This window comes from Varroa destructor, unplaced genomic scaffold (genome assembly GCF_002443255.2).
Source record: "Varroa destructor unplaced genomic scaffold, Vdes_3.0 BEIS01000002.1, whole genome shotgun sequence".
NCBI lineage: Eukaryota > Metazoa > Arthropoda > Arachnida > Mesostigmata > Varroidae > Varroa > Varroa destructor.
Window position 1 is genome coordinate 2,648,205 of NW_019211455.1, and position 16,187 is coordinate 2,664,391.

General features: G+C 39.1%; 1 long non-coding RNA gene across 7 annotated transcripts in view; it reads left to right on the plus strand.

The window, feature by feature from the left end:
* The window catches only part of LOC147757245 (uncharacterized), a 29,214-nt gene that overhangs the window by 9,511 nt on the left and 3,516 nt on the right, over positions 1 to 16,187 (plus strand). For 4 of the 7 annotated variants that reach the window (XR_015320888.1, XR_015320884.1, XR_015320886.1 and 1 more), the window contains 4 exons: positions 5,323 to 5,488; positions 5,862 to 8,597; positions 9,934 to 10,015; positions 10,277 to 10,364. This is a non-coding gene — a long non-coding RNA (uncharacterized LOC147757245). The remainder of the gene's footprint in view (positions 1 to 5,322; positions 5,489 to 5,861; positions 8,598 to 9,933; positions 10,016 to 10,276; positions 10,365 to 16,187) is intronic. The other 3 variants (XR_015320889.1, XR_015320885.1, XR_015320887.1) reach the window with 3 other exon arrangements.

The window sequence follows — 16,187 nt, forward strand, 5'->3', positions numbered from 1 at the left end:
GGTCAGTCATTCGAAGCGCGTCTCGCTGCCAAATCTGCCATTATTTTTCGCTTCTTTTTAATGAAAGAGCATTAGTGTATTGTCTATAGCCCGTCGTTCTGATAGGATGAATTGTAGCCTAGCAGGAACACGAGAAAGCCTAATAGAATAATGATCATTTAATCGTTATCATTGAATTACCATTTGTACATCTTTTATTTTATCTGTCCTAAAAAAAAAAACGCATTTTCAAAAAGTTCCTGTACAGCATGCTCACTATTTGGCTAACTAATAGTATACTTGAATTAGGATTTCCCTGAATATGCCTGGCTAAAGTGATTGTGATTCTGCCTTACCCCATATTAAGCCATTTCATTAAGTTCCATCTGTCCCCAGCGTACGCTAATAACTTCTTATGCCTACCTCGTTTCTTGTTACATCGTGTTTTTTTTTTTTTAACTAAACGAAATAGATAATGATTCGCTCAAAAAATATATATATGAGTATACGAGTTTAGAAACGATAAGTAAGCCTGCTTTGCCAGGGTTCTAAAAAATAGCATCAAATGAAAAACACGACCCTAGATAGCCTACTTCGTAGATTTCATTACCTAACATTCTCTATATTGTCTTTATTATGCAGAACTGCACCTTTGATACACTGAATATTATTAAGGCCTGAATCCTTTGGATCAAGTGATGGAAGTAGCAGCCCCGCAGGTATGGTTTAGTTTCTAATCAGATGGAGACTGAGGTGGTCTAGATTCGAATCCCAGCAAAGAAGCGTTTTGTTAAAAAGCGACTCCTTAATCTATTAGAAGGTGCGATGTCTTAGTTACGATTTGTTAATAGCTCTATTGTCATTTAAAATACATCGATACACTATCGTTGTAACGTTTTCTACTGAAGATTGAAGCGGTCATCGTGTCGTCGCACGAGGCCGACAAATAGGCTTAATCGGCCCGCCGTATTTACATTTACTAATAGACATGTATGTGTCAGCTGCTTGTCGCTAAAGTAATTACTGTTGTTGTTGTTTTACCCACAATATTACTAACCGAAATTATGAACAGAGAGGTGAATATGAAATATGAGTTTGATTTCAAAGTGCTTATTTTTTTCTTCTTCCCTCTACTTCCTTGAGGGACCTACCGTATGCTCTGATAATGATTTCGTTATGTCTGACTTAGGTGATTAGGGCCATGATGTATACAGACCAGGACCATTGCACACAACGCCTAGACGCTTTCATACGTAACGCACGCACGCAAGCTTCTACTAATTTCCTATACAGCACGAAGACAAATCCTATAAACGTTTTACACAGAGTGGTTTTTATCGTCCGTATCATAAATTAAGTGGCTGAAAGAGGTGGTTGTATCATGCAGTTTTATTAAAGAGGATAGGTTACAATTCACGACAAAGGAGCGTATCTAAAGGGACAGGCTTGCTTGTTTGCTCTTTTCGTTTTATTGCTAGCTTTAACTCGTGGCTTGTGTAACTGATTACGCAGACGTAATTGTATGCAGATGTACGAAATAACGAAAAATTATTGTATAATGCTCTGATATGTTCCAAATTTGCCTTTATTTTATCCTGTCGGCAATCTGCCAGTGCACGTCCTTCACACGTACGCTATAACAGTACGTGCTATATCCATGCAGCTGACAAATTCAATGTGTCTGAAAGGCTAACGTCAAATAGAGGTCGCCGCTCGAAGACCCACGTAACAACACAATCGACTCGAACTCGGAAGTTCAATTTGTGCTTCTTTGCCCCATATAGTAATTGAGTTCTGCCACACATTTCTAAGCCGCGTACTATACGAGTATAAGGCAACGATTAGAAATGCGCAACAACACGTCGCATAAAAATAATGCGATTCAGACGCCCCAATGTTCAGGGTTGTAATTTAGCCACACCATGGCAAATTTGGTTTCCATCCAAGTATAACCATCTTGCAGTCGAATGTTGGCATACAGTCAAATTACACCTCTTAAATAGCAGCTAACACAATTATAATAAGGTCGTCATATTTATAATCGTATTATTACCAACGGCTGTGCCGTTTTATGGCTAGGGGGGCAACGCCAGAGGGAACTGGGCGTAGGTAGGGTCGAATCTCGCAAACATTTCGGCCCTTTATGCAAATGGCGTCATTTGCTATATCGGCATTTTAGTAGGTAACGACCCCTATCTCTTACTCGTAACAGAAGTAAGCATAAAATGTCGTTAATGATAAACAACGCTGCAATGTGCTTACGCAAAAAACAGTGATGTTGGGAGAATGATGGTCCGCCCACGACCATTCAACGCAGATGCGAGTCGTGTCTTAGATACCGGTAAGATACCGGGTAATATCCCAGATGTTACCCAACAAACATCTGGGATATTCTAGCTCGTCATGTTTCGGCCAATGTGCTACAATTTATACAGATCTCAAATATAAACACATCTTATTAGAATTCGAATTATTATTTATTATGCGTTCGTCGAGTTCCAATGATTTGTCATCAGGTGCTACCTACAGAATAGTCTTTTGATGAGCTCGAAAAAAGATATTCTATCCTTATAGCATACCTTTGAAGGATAAAGTCTAATTAGTGTAAGGCTATTCTGTATATCCGCCGTTATAATATTATAGCTTCGACCTACTTTTCATGCAACCTAAATTTCTAACCACAAGAAACACTACAGGTTCCTGCTGAAACCGTTATATACGGGTCAGCAAGCATTTCGAAACTGGCTTAAAAAAATCCAATAACGAGAGTCGAACTAAGTTTTCAATTCGCGCGCATCTAAGAAAAATCTGAAAGTTTGATAGTCTTAAAATCATAAATCAACGTTCTGTTGCAGCGAAAAAGAAGGCAGACTGGCCCAGATAGGTCTTCTGTAACATAACCCAAACTTTCGCTAGATATTTCTTAAATCTATTATAAAAGCAATTGCAAAGACGCCATTCGACATGCTTATGGTCAATACTCAAGAGGGTAAAACAACTTGCAGTCACTCAAAACACGGCCGTCAGTAAGTTACATTGAAGCCTCATTGAAGTTCGAAAAGGGCTTCAATGTTACTGAATACGGTGGCAGCAGGAGTCGAGTGTATTTACGTCAGCGTCAAAGAGCCTGATTAAAGTTGTAAGTGTTCTAATAAGAACATGTGTGTATTCATGAAGAAACTAACATTGTATTAACTAAAGGCTTCTATTTGAAAGGTGCGTGTCGTCGACTCACAAAGTGCCTCGGATCAGCATACAAGGGGAGACCCAGAAAACGACGGGTTTTGACCATCGGTTGTCGATAGAACGACGAAGCGTACGGCCCGCGACCACACGTACTATACGCGGCGTTTGTGATGGTATCCAGATGGCTGTTTGGACAACTGTAAGCCGAATGGCAGAGACCTTTTACTTTGAGCAGACATTATTTTTCAGGGCAATAGAGTCATTGCTATGGAAGCCCAGCACTCCTTTTGAAGCTTCTGCTATCCGTCAGCGTATGTAGTCAAGTGTGTCAGTGGACTGCTATGAGCTTCGATAGCGCGTTTCTCTGCTGTTTGCTGCAGTAGACTGTCATTCCGTATGCAATGGTTCCCCATATTCTTGATCGATGAAACAAAATGTTTCTAACTAAAATCGATTTCTAAAACGATACCATAAGGTGATATTAAGGTTCCTATCATCAGTGTTATTATTAATTATTCAAGTCTGATTGTATCAACATTGAGTTTGGAGGTAAGAGTAGGCAAATGACATTGCGTATATGAGGAAGACAATTTACAAATATATTGATCACGCAAGCTCTGCTCAAAAGAAGTTACACGAAGTCTTGGGCAGCTTGCACAAAGGAGATCAACTCTTAATTGAAATGATCACAGTGCCATATTGTATCAATATCTTCCCTATTCAAGGAACAGAAACGTCATTGTCTCAGGTAACCTTAGCCTTCATACACGATTCGTTTCTATAGTAGAACAAACCTACACCTGGTCTGGTCCGAACTTGTGCCTAAAACATAACATTTTACCCCTACCAGAGCTCAAGCCTCAGACCATATCCGTCCTTTACAGATGTAATCTTACATGACGGTGAACTGCTATTTCCTTTTGTAGAAGGAAGTCCGCCAGGGAAGGTCCTTACCGTTTGATACTGCTTCACACCCACGAGGCTGCTTAGATCTCACTCTACTAACAATCGATTGGCATTTATGAGAGTCGATGTGGGTTTGTTATTTGGCTTATGGAGTCCTTTTCACGTTTGCTTACTAGGCCATGGACTAGGCATTGTTGCCACACACTGAACGGGTCGTTGAACAAAATCAATCCGAGGAAGCAGGAACGATCCGATTAGACATGAGATCAGCTATTGGATAACACAGACTTTAGGGTGAATTCTGTCTGGGTCAATGTTGAAGATTAGTGGGTTGGCATTTAATAAGCTTCGTTTGTGTTATTTGTGCATTGATTATCAATTGTCTGTTAAATAGTGAATTTAGTCGATTGATTTTTCGATAGATACATTCTGTAGGATTGTCAGGAACGTTTTGCCTAACTGTTGCACGTATAGTATGTACATCTCATATGTGTGACGGAACGATTGTTAGATATCTTTAAAAGAACTATTGTTCATTACGTAAACTTGGATGTGACATTAGTCGGTGAACATGATAGGTAGTAAGACTATGTTTGACTGTTACGCCAATCCTAGAGGTCGCGTAGTATCCTGTGAATTGCTAGGAAAAGAGCGATGTCGCTTGAGTCTGTGAGCGAGCGACAAAAATGGCTCGATTCGATTTATCATTGGAAAAATTGATTATCCCATATTTGAAACTTCGATGCCGTGCACTCTAACTAGTTAGACATCAGTTCACTCACCTGGCCGTTATAAAGATAACTTCACGATAGATTAAAACGGTCCGTCGGTGGTGTCTATAGACCGAATCTGCTCACAAGCAAATTTTAAACGGGCTAGGAACGGGTTGCATTGTAAAAAGCTAATATCAGATTGGCTCAGTGTTAGATTGTCCGCGTCCGGACAGACACCTCTAGAGGGCTATTTATAATAAATCAGAGGAACGCTCACCGAACATAATCTGTCGACCGATGCAAAACAAAGATCTCATAAAGTGAAAATGCCATTTACTATTTACGAAAAAAGATTTCAAAAGTCGACTCTATTAAAAATATTCTACAGTAACATTAAAGCCTATTTTAACATTTGTTACGAGATCTACTACAACTGATACTAGTTTTCAACCCAAACAAACCCAGGTTGGCTTCGGCAGAAAATGATAACTATTTCGCAGAAAAGTGTTTCCTTTTTGTCTGGGTTAAACTTCCACAGATTGCTCGTCAGATCGCGTCGGGCGCATAGTTCGCGCTGGTGTCTGCCATCTTTAACACCTTGGCCGTGTGTCCTAATCTTGTTTGTCGCACTCCGTTTTTCCTGCTTCGTATGCTGAGAGCAACGCCGGAACGCGCCGAGACCATGACGCCATGTCACCTTCAGGGTATGTTTATAGTAGAACATGCAATTTTTTTTCAAATTAAGTGAATTGTTTCACTGCGTATCGCTTCCGAAGGAAAAAAATAACGTTTGTATAATTTAGCTGGCTGCTCAGTTCTTCGTCGAAGCTGCACGCTGCGACCTACGAGCGCCTACTTCGAGAGTAAGAACAGATTGTTCGCAGCCAGCAGTTTCTAGGAGAAGGCTTCTATGAGAACTCAAAGAAGTTTTTTTAAGTCGTAGTCCTTTTCATCTAGTTGATTTACGAAAATCTTTGTTGTGTTTTGAATAAACACAACATATATATATAGTAAGGAAGCCATTTTTCACCATATGAGACCTTTATGAGGATGTACTTTTCATATCCATACATATAGGGTCTTCCCGAGTCCGTTTCATGCTCAAGTATTCTCTGATACGTCTTAGCCGTTCATAGTGCTCAGATCGTGTCTGTAGAGGAGATCAATGCAATACGAAGACATCGAATGAATAAGCCAGCAAGTACATGACATCTTCCCTTTTTCGAAGCATCATACTTCCATAGAATGACAACAAGGTAACTAACTTATTTTTGCCATAAAAGTTAATGACAGTAGCCAGATCTCACAATAGCTCTAACAGCTATTTATTTGTCATCTCTATCAGGCACTTTTTCATACAGGTACTTATTTCAAAAGCTTCACCAGAGAAGTAACCAAACGGACAGCTACAAACAGACAACAAAATTCACTTTGATATGATATAATTGATATGTGAGATTTAGCATATCCATAACAACGAGATTATAGGAAATTAGTGGTTAGAGATTTTGAGGCAGATATTGGTAACGAAGGTCGAAGAAACAAACGATAATGAAAAACGTAAGGAAGAGGCGGACAAAGCGCGCAGCAGGGGAACAGTAAGAGACCCCTATGATCTGATTGCTATTGAAGCGGAGTTGAGCAGTCAGAGGAAAAAGGACCCAGGAGTTTCAAGATTAACAGGTAGGGAATTGCTTCGAAAGATTTAGAACTGTTTTGTCTTGCAGTCATGATTCCTTCAAAAAGTTACGCAATGAGAAAATAAGTACGTTTGAAGGAAGATTGCTAGACTGAAGAAAACTGATTCTTTCTTAGGTAGTGTACTGGACCAATGATGAACTATATCAGCTGTACCACATAGAAATGGCAATACACATAGAATTGCTATATCAGCCCAAAATAACGACTCTCTATATATATACTGTTCTAGCCATCAGAGGTTTATCATTTACTCGTGGGTTTCTATGCTGTTTTCGTTGGGTCGTTCATCGTTTTCCTCTACTCGGTCGTGCGCATCTTGAATGTCGCCTGCTGTAAGTATTTCAGAGGTGCCGCGTGGACTTTAGAGGTCATTTGAAGAATCTAACATTTTGTTCTAATTGACTGAAAGTTGTACCGTTTTCATAACTTATTAGATCATAACTTATTAGCACTGCTCATTGAGACCTAACAGTAGCGCAGGACTAATTGTAATCCTCGCAAGTTTGCCTACTAAACTTAAGATGTGAATATCTGGGTTCAAAATCTAGCATAGACACAATTCGTTCCGTGATGGAAACCAGCCTCCTGAAGTCGTGCTTAAGGCAGAAGTGGACGTAAGATCGATACATATCTAATTAATGTAGCCAAGCGTACATTATATTTGTCAGGATAGCGTTGACATTTTGTGAATAGTGTACTGCATACAGGATATTTTCGTGGAAGTCGTTCATCGTTTACAAACTGTTATGGTATACCTTGCTTTTTAGGCAAGTTGACCTCACACTGATTAGAATCGCTAAAGTGATTCCTGAGTAATCCGATCGATTACATCATTTAGTTTCATAGAAGGATGGATTATTTTTTAAACGATTTGGTATATAAAGGAATCTAAGATATTCTACTGTAAGTGAACGGACTTTACAGTTCTGTAACCCCAAAAAAATGGTTTTTGTACCTCCTTGATGGAAAGTCTGGTGATTCTCGGTTCCCTATAGTTGGTAGCTTCGTTTGTTCAGAGACCGTTTATGTGACACTTATGGGCAAATCTAAGAAAAATATTTGCGCCTCCATTTTAGAGATAAGGCAATATGCAGACAGGAAAATTGCTAAAACTGGAAAACAACTACCATAAAGAAAGCAAAGACATACATGTGGTCCTTGTTGCAGCCACTCTTGGCGCCGTGAGACGCGATTCAGGATACGTGCATAGCAGTACACTTATGGGCGATCTATGTCAGAAAGTTTTCATGAGAGCTCTTAATATCAAGAGCTAGTAAATGCGTATGTGAGTAAATAAAAATGGCTTATTTATATTAAGCTCGACGTTTGGAGTAGGCCATAATCTGAACTATATACAAGACCAAAAACATCATTTTCTATTTTCAAACGAATGTACCTAAGTAGTAGTCTACATCTTGTTTATATTTAAACAGTTCGAGCAACCTTATAAAGCGTCTACGGCTCGGGCAACCCGAATGCTATCTGTTTCACAGAGTCTTTTATAAAGGAGGCATACATAAAGTATGCTTGCAAATTAAACTTCACGTGACTGTTAGCTCCTCAGAGTTTTTTGTGAGCATTCAACGACGTTTAGGCCTAATAGAGTAGGATTCGTGAGTTTATATTAACAATCGAAAGGTAACTAGTTTGCGCAGACTTATGCAGTCTGATAGGGCTAAGGCTTAAATTTGAAGGCGTACGTTTGAACCTACCGCCAAATACGTTTACTACTTCACGAAAACTAAATTGAGCAACTACTACAGAACCCATCGAATAGTTTTTAAATCGAATAGTTTAAAAATTTCAAGTTGCTCATCAATCAAAAGCTGTTAGAACTGTGATTCGAAGATAATTTATTTACTTTTCAGATAGACAAAGAATTGATCAGGAGCAGAAAAATAGGCCATCGATTCACGATGCGGCTACCGTTTAGACAGTTTCTACAGTTTTGCCTTAAATAGATACTGTGCTAATTTTCGCAGAAATTTAAAGTTATAAGGCTTCTTACTTCGAAGCAGAATCAACATGAGTGTCGCCGGATGAACTGCGTCCGGATGTAACTGCTATGGCTTTCCCCATCTAGTTCGTACAGCAACTTGGCTTGCGTAGAAGGTAAGCTACCAAACGATCCAAAAAACGGTGCTAAAATAGGCTGGCAGAAATTTTTTAAAATTGTTTGCACGACATTTCAAATGATTTGTATGCACGACCAAGGCAAATAACGGTTACACTGAATTACCCCGAGAGAGATGTCCTTATCAACAGGTGCAGAAAAAATCAGCCGAAAATCTGTTTTCCTAAGGATGCAATTTGTAAAGGAGTGATCTTTTCTATGTCAATTTGATCCAAACACTCTGAATCCCGATGCATTTTGATTGTTCTTAAGCAATACAATTATGAAATTACTTTAGAGATAGCCCCCATGTATCCTTGTATGCTGTAGCTTTAGTGCACGTTGCTTGTTGCCTGTGTCGGATCACAATAAAATCCTAGAAATAGTGTATCACCTTATAAAAAGGTGTTTCTTTGAACAGCAAGATTGAGTCCTGAGCTCATCTATTTGGATACATGATTGACTTCTTCCAATGCTAAGTGATGATTTTAGAAGCAGTGTTGAATACATTTCTAGATAGTAGACTTCTCTGGTGACAGTAAATTCAAATTAAGCTAACTTTCATTTCGACAACGTAGTATCTATGTAGGCTTTTAGTTTATGTCCTTACGATTGAGGTGTGTGCTTCGCATACCCATCTCTATTTGGTGCTAAGTATTTCCACTATATATATAAACATATATATGACAGCTCCTATACATCGTATATTGGGATGCAACTAGTAATGATAATGATATGGCGCTGCACGTGAAACAGGCTTCATACTTAATTCTGGGATTTCCTTTCGCTTAGCGTCACTCTCGATCTGTAATGGACTATTAAGTCAAGTAAATAGAGTATATCTATGTCAGGGTCGCTTAGTGATAGGTAGACATTCAAATTCGACGTGGGTTTTTCATTATGAAGATTTGCTTTTGCAAATACGGCATAAATAATATTCCCAAAAGAAATTTAGAGAGTTCAGTTATCTTGGGGACAAAACGGCAAATATAACGTCGAGGATAGATAAAAATATCATAGATAACATTGAAGGACTAAAGTTCAATATATAGAAACGGGCTTGTGAAGCGTTGCACCAGATGTCTGGTTCTGGGCGGAGATAAATATCTTTAAGTTCGGAATATATATGGTGTTACGTTCCGTTTTGAGTGACGGGCGCGGGCTTGAGTTGGTCGGCATGTGGGCCCGCAGATATTAATACTGGAATTACCTTTGTATAGGCCAAGTTAGTGCGCATATATATATATGTTGACAAGTGTATCTTCTAAGAGGTGCCACTCGTCATTATTCTCGCAAAAAACGTATATATCCTAAGATGGTATTTTTGTTTTGCAGCGTCCACTTGGATCTTATAATAGTTCTCGCGAGAATTGCATGGACAGTTTACGATATTTCAGTATGCCATGGCTAGACGACGGTAAATACAGGTCATCTGTAGCGTATAGTTAAGCTTAACCCCTTGATTTTTATTGTAGATTGAAGGTAAATGATATATGCGTATTTTTTTCCTATATCCAGGCTTTATATTCTGCAAAACGCTAATTGAACACTAGCCCCAACGAATAATCAATTTGATTTGTCAAGATTATTCACTTTTATCAAAGGCTAAAATCTTTACTGCTGACGCTTGTTTGGATTTTCTCTTTTTTTTTTTGTTTTTTTTTTTTTTCGGTTTTAGGTGCTAGGTTAACTCTAGAACAGAATCACTCTTCGGTCTGCGTTAAGCAAGCAAAAATTGGCCGGTACTCATACACGCGTCATTGAAGGTATGTATTAGAGCAAATGGGTATGAACCAGTTGTGGGCTTCTTCGATTCGGGTCACGCTGCCATCAACCATTATCTATTCTGGTTAGTGGTTTCAACGAAGTTAGGGAAAGCGTTTGCTTAACGAAATACACTATTATCGCATACCCGCGAAACGGGCCTCGCGGTGATGCATAGCAATTCGGTTCTAGTATCGTTGCTGGAGGCTATTTGCGTTGTGTTCCGTGCGTTCATGTTTTTCTATGCTTCAAAGTTACACTGTGTCAAACATCAACTTTCCGAGCTACTGCCGTCAGCCTACTTGAGCGGCGGCCCCTGTCGCCTCGCCTTTCACAAGGCAGACATGAAGGAAACATGCTACGACTTATATTTTTGCGGAAATGCTTCTATCTAAATGGGTTTAATGTGATTGTATTCGGTAATGAAATGTGATGCTAGCGTTATGATAGGCTATACAAACAACGGGCTAAAAACCAGCTAGCATCAGTGGAAAGCTTCCAAATTACGTCCAGATTATGTTTCAGTGATATTTATATGTGATATATGTTTTAGTCAATTTGATATGGTTAACAGAAATTTGTGCGTAAATAGCAAAGTGTTCTTGATAAATAGGATGAGTGTATTTGTCTGAAGATGGCAGCGGCAAAGCTAAAATAGCGAAGGCCGAAGTCGCACGGGTCCAATCGAGTATCTCGCCGGCTTCGATACTTATTTACAGCTACAAACAAGTTGACATGTATATGTTTCGCATATAGGCACGTACTTCACAGAGAATTACATTTATGGGACGTTTTGTTGTTTGTAATTCAATCTGGGTTTCGTCTATTGTTATTTGCAATTTGTTCCCATACGGAGCCAGTTCGTGAATGAAAACTTCCCCTTTGCTTTATGTAAAATCAATATGGTTAAATGTATGGCGCAGTCCATGCCGGTCCTAGTAAGCACAGCTGATTCTGTATGTGCCTAGCTATCCTAATGTTTTGTTAATATTGAGTCGCCTTAAGCATGACCTTCTGGAAACGAATCCTGTTAAGTGAAGGAATTTCCATTTTTGCTGAATTTATGTTAACTCATGTTAGTACCTTGATCGCTTGATCAAATATGTTGAACGTTTAACAATGTGCGGCTTCAAAAAAAGTTTGTCCCGATAGTACGTATTCATATTTAAGAAAAACTTGATTCATATTCTAATCTTCAATACTTCTCTGTCGTGTATATCCGTGACAATCGGCGGCAAAGTATTCGAGCACAAAGCCCTTATTACAGCGTAATTTTAGAAACAAACATTATTATCAACAGTGGGTTTTCTTTCCAGCCCATTGTTTCTCCTCTACTGACGTCTACGCCAAGCTTAGTCAGGCGTATTCAGCCTAGCGGCAAAAATTTGTCAAGTTTCTGCACTTGTTGGCCAAAGGACGTATTATTATTATTATTGGATCCTTACCCTTAGAAGCGGTGTCAACGATACCCGGTCACGTATTGCTGGTGATGACATTTCAGCGTTTCGAATAATGCGAAAGCTACTCTGCACTTTCTCTTTCAGCATATCTAGTTTGATTTGTTTATGGAGTGTTTCTGGCTACTATGTAAATGCCAAAAGCGCAACAACCGGTAAAAGTACGGGGCGATTTCGTAACTAGCTTTTCTTTCTCAAAGGATTTCATCGAAGGTATAGAGGGGCGGAGGGAAAACGCCGAAGAAATGTCTTATAAACTTATATCTTAATCATCTCCTGTCATAAGGTTGCCTATTCGTATTGGCGAATGCATTGTTGCAGTAGCGTGAGGTTGTACCAATTATCTAGACAGGCCTTAATTGATATTTATTAGAATTATATTTGACGACCTTCATTATTTATCATAATTATCACAAAGATTCGAATGTGGTCGGGTGTGTAGCCGATAGCTCACAGAGATACGGCATTAAGCACTTATGCAGACGTAGGACATTTACATAGACATACACGTATTTGAATCAGTCAGTTTCAAAGCAACTTTGATATTAGGTTAATCAAATCAATGTGAGAACAAATTAAAAGCGACGAAGTTACTAAGTAAAGCAAGTTAGTGATACGACCTATTCGAGGCATACGGTTAGACCTGACAGCAGTACTGAGTGACAAATATCGTTGAGTAGCCTAACGCTGTGTCAAGTTGCAGTAAAAAAAAAAAAAAAAAAAAAAAAACAAGAAGAACTGACAGAGGTCGCCTTTTTAGCCTAGCAAGCAATCTTCATGAAAGAAGAAGAAGAAGAAGAAAAAATCGTGCAGGATGTGCAAGAGCTTATAATAACGGACACTTACGTATCGGTAGTAGCGTTAAACGAAAAATGACGCCGACGCAAGTAGTGGAACAATGGGCTAAGTTAAACAAAATAGGTGTGCTTCCTTTGGTCCCATACGGTCGTACTCAGAGCGGTGTTGTATCTACAAAAGAATGATGTAGATGAATTCTCATCTACATGGTGAGAAATCAACTACATTAACCAGTTCCTTTGGAATTAGTGGGTTAACTATGGACAAAGATATAATTCTATCGCAGTCATCTTTGGGGCTGTAGTGAAATTCCCGCAGGCTGTTTATTATTAAATAAACTTTCAGTATGGCCAGCTATATAGCAGCATGGAACTTGTTTTCTTTTCTGTTAATAGCAAATGAGGTAACGTAAGTTCGGCGTACCTGGTGCACGAACGTACAATTTGCGTAGCTAACATACAATTAATTAAAGTTTAGTGATTAAAACCACAGTACTAATCAGTCTGAACAGCATTTAAGTTCATCGGCTCATTTGATTAAGTATTCATGGTAAAAAAAATTAGTAGCATGTGACATGTACCAATGAATTATTAGGATTCATTTACTTTCGAAATGGTTGACAACGGCGATCGCGCGTGCAATTTCACTTAATCAACTATTTAAATGCATCCGCTCGTAGGTCCACAAATATGTATAGGAGCCCATTTTCAACAGAGGAACAGATGAGGCAAAAAAGTAAACGGAAGCAAAAAAAACGCCCAAACCTTATAAAACGGACACCTTTCAACATAGTGGCCATTACAAAAAAACAGCTGCTTTTATTGAATTTCGTAAATTTCTGCCTATCCCCCTGCTCTGGTTCGGCTTTATCCAACAGCTACTCATCATTCGTGACAAATCGGTGATTTTCGCTAACACTACTAGTGTGTTAACTGAGATTTAACTCAGCCCAATGGCCAGTTTGTCGTCGTCCACTGCTGGGCTTGGGCCTAAGAAACAGACTTCACTGTTGTCAACGGTTCACCGCCGGTCGACGTTGACAGACAGAGTTAGTGAAGAGTTTGTTGGTGTTCTCCTCTGAACTGATAAAATGCTCGTAATGGAAAGGCCAAGTTAACAACCTGCAGACAGACAGCTAGTGATGAGTTTGTTGGTGTTCCCCTCTGAACTGATAAAATGCTCGTAATAGGGAGGCCAAGTTAACAACCTGCAGACAGACAGAATGGAGGCACCAGCGGTTTGTCGTCGTAACCTTCATTTGATCTCTATCGACTGACCGAAATCCAATTGGCTGCATATAAGGACCACTAGACGTACGTTTACGCAAGCGTCGGCAACGGACTGGGAAGCGACCGCTAAACTGGGTCGAAGACAATGGGGAAATTGCTGTACGAAAAAATGCTATAATTTTCACATATCAGGGGCCTAAGCTCGGTCATACATATTTGATTTTGTTTAAACTCTATCCACAAATGTGTATGAAATATTTGAAATCATTCTTATTTATATAGGTCTTGTAGTGTATGAACTATCTCAGGTACAAGTTTTTTAAAATGGCCTATTCTTATAAAAAAAAAAGGTTTTCCTTGTAATTATAAATGATTCATATTTCAAGTAAATCCCCAGGAAACAGCACAGAATGGTTCTGGACTTTAGCCGAAATTGACTTGGGCAGTAGCTAGTGCTTATCGCTGGCTGTTACGGGTAACACATTTCTAACATTTATAGTACACCTCATACAACAACGATCGCAAGTTGAACTTCCGTAACCATAACGGATCATTCGGTGTTACACTCAGCGATACCCTACTTCCTCAGAACTATGATAGTCACTCAGATTACCCCTTGGCTACTTCGGAACTAATATTATCCTCAAACGGTAATACGAGTGGGGCGTTGGTCCGTCCTGGAAAAATATTTTAGCGCTTTATAAACTGTGTGTAAAAAGGTTGCTCATGTAAGGCATACTTCTTGGTTTTCTCAGCTGTATCATCGACAGATGATGCATTAAGCTTATTCATATGGACAGTTATGTGTACATCGACTGCTCGGTATCCGTTGTGTCCGTCGTTGTTGCGTACAACAGTATAAACTGCTTTTTTTTTTTATAATGTAATTTTTCAATGGATTCGCGCCACTAAGAAGACATAAACACATTAATATGATAGAAGGAGACAGCACGTACCAGAACCTAAAAATTTGTGCATGCCAGATAAAACAATCTGGATGATTACAATTGACTTACTTCACTGCGAAGAACGAGAGATGTCATGCTGAATATTTCCTATTCTGAAATTGCTAAACCTAAAGTGGCCTAGTAGAATTTGATGATTGGCCTCCTATCCGTTAGTTAATCTAATGGATCTACTAACCTAGTTAAAGTTAATTGTATTTTTACTTTACTTCAGCTTTTCATAACGTTAGTGACAGAGCAAAAAATTGCGTCCGAAAACTATTTTAGCCATAGCTTCAATAAACTGAAGAACGATTGAATGTTCTAAATAAATAAGCTGGCTAATGCTTGGATTTGCAAGATAAAAGGGGCGAAAACCCTTATGTGACGATCAAACCAAACTTATCATACATTTATATCTGTGTTGAAAAAAAAAAGTTATTCAATCACATGCATTCAACTTCGATTAAATTTTTAAAGTAAGTTTTTTAAGTTTAGAGCCGAAGATCATGCGCATTCTACATGTGAAGAATTAGCTAATTTCACATAAAATTTGGCGATGGTTAAAAACTTTTCCCTTAAGGGCCACAAGACTATTCTTGCTTTCTTCCAGTCAAAACATTCAGTTTTAGGAGACTTAGCAGACGTATGCGTAGTCGTACTACTGCAACAAAGAAAATATTTTATAATAGTAATCTATGAAAAGATACGCATCTGCGGCATAGCGTTTCATAGCGGTTGGCTCTGTCAGACACCCAATATTTTTCGGGGAGTGGTAGCTAACCTATTCAGCGAAAAGCGTGCCACAAAATATGAAACGTTCCTGGCTGGGAAAGCTTCCTTCACGAACTTGTTTATTGGCGTCGAATTTCTTAGCTCCTCTGGGTTGAAATAACGGGTTTTAGTGGTAATACCGCCCCAGATGGCATGTCGTTCTTTCTTGCCACGTTTCTATTTTTGGAAAAATGAAAGCGTGCTACTCAAATTCTAGATAATCTCCTTCCTTCAAGGCCAACCCACGTTGCTAGGGGATATCGGCCGCGAAATGAGGACATCCTATAGAGAAAGCGTGACCGAATTGTAATGAAAGAAATGTACAACTAATTTATGGTTAAATATATGTCTGCGGTTATATAAGGTCAGAGTGACCGGATAAGGCCTGCTAGCCAACGACAAACTGAACCAGTGGGCTTTCTAATGCCAGTCTGATGAAAGCCTGCACCGATTATCTATTTTTTTTAATACCGAATCGGCGTGGATCCTATACTAGAATATAAGCTATTTTTATCTGTGTCCCCTTCTATCTTTATTAAGTTCTTTATACGCGCGGGTTAGTGGTCGTCAACATGCTGACATAAGGTAGAATGGTGATTACAAAGAGAAAAAGGGACGAGTAC